Genomic DNA, 850 nt, shown 5'->3' on the forward strand with positions numbered 1-850 from the left:
GAGTCCTCACACTATTGATCTGAGGACATTTCTCCTTAGGCCAAGACTCACAAGTCCTTGAGAACTCTGAACAGTGTAAGTCAGCGGAGGCTCAGCCTGACAGCTCGGCCCGGTGTGTTGGAGCACCCCGTCGTCACTGATGGGAGTCCTCATCTTGACTTCTTGACTCCTGTCACCTGGATTAAAGGATTCCTGTGAAATCACATCCCTGCAAACCCTTAAGCAGTTTCCCTACTGCTCACATTGCAGACAATGTTTGGCTGTCCCAGAGTGATGTGACATGGGGACACTACACCACAAGACAGGAGACCCAGGATAGGTGGTGGCTGGGCGGTAAACACACACTGATCTTTTGTATTACTTCCTCCGCCAGACCTGGTATCTGTTTGTCTTCTGTCCCTATGTTTCCTTTATAGAGGTAAGAAGCCATTCAAGATGACTTTGTGAGTGTCAGATGCTTTTATGTTATCAGACCTTGCACATATACATGATCATAATGTCCCCAAATATTCCCTTCTTTCTTTACTCATTTGATTGCTTATACTCATTGCTATGGCTCTGTATTCCAATCCTGTACACTGGGCACAAAATTTCTCTTTTCATCCCTAGATATATTTTGTGGAAGTGATCTGTAAAGTGAATTAAGAGAGACAAGATCTTCCTCAGGCTGTATGAGTGGAACACCTTGGACTCCAGACAGATTCAGATCAGGGGGTCTATTATAGCCCGGTGACTTACCAGAACTGTGAAAATGCAAAAATAGGAAATTCACTGTCAAGGTAACTCTGAGAACCCTAGCCTGTAGAACTGTTGGAATGTCCATAATACATATAAAGTACCTGGTAGAGCG

The sequence above is a fragment of the Orycteropus afer genome, unplaced genomic scaffold (genome assembly GCF_000298275.1).
Source record: "Orycteropus afer afer isolate SDZICR_OR568_19922 unplaced genomic scaffold, OryAfe1.0 scaffold00583, whole genome shotgun sequence".
NCBI lineage: Eukaryota > Metazoa > Chordata > Mammalia > Tubulidentata > Orycteropodidae > Orycteropus > Orycteropus afer.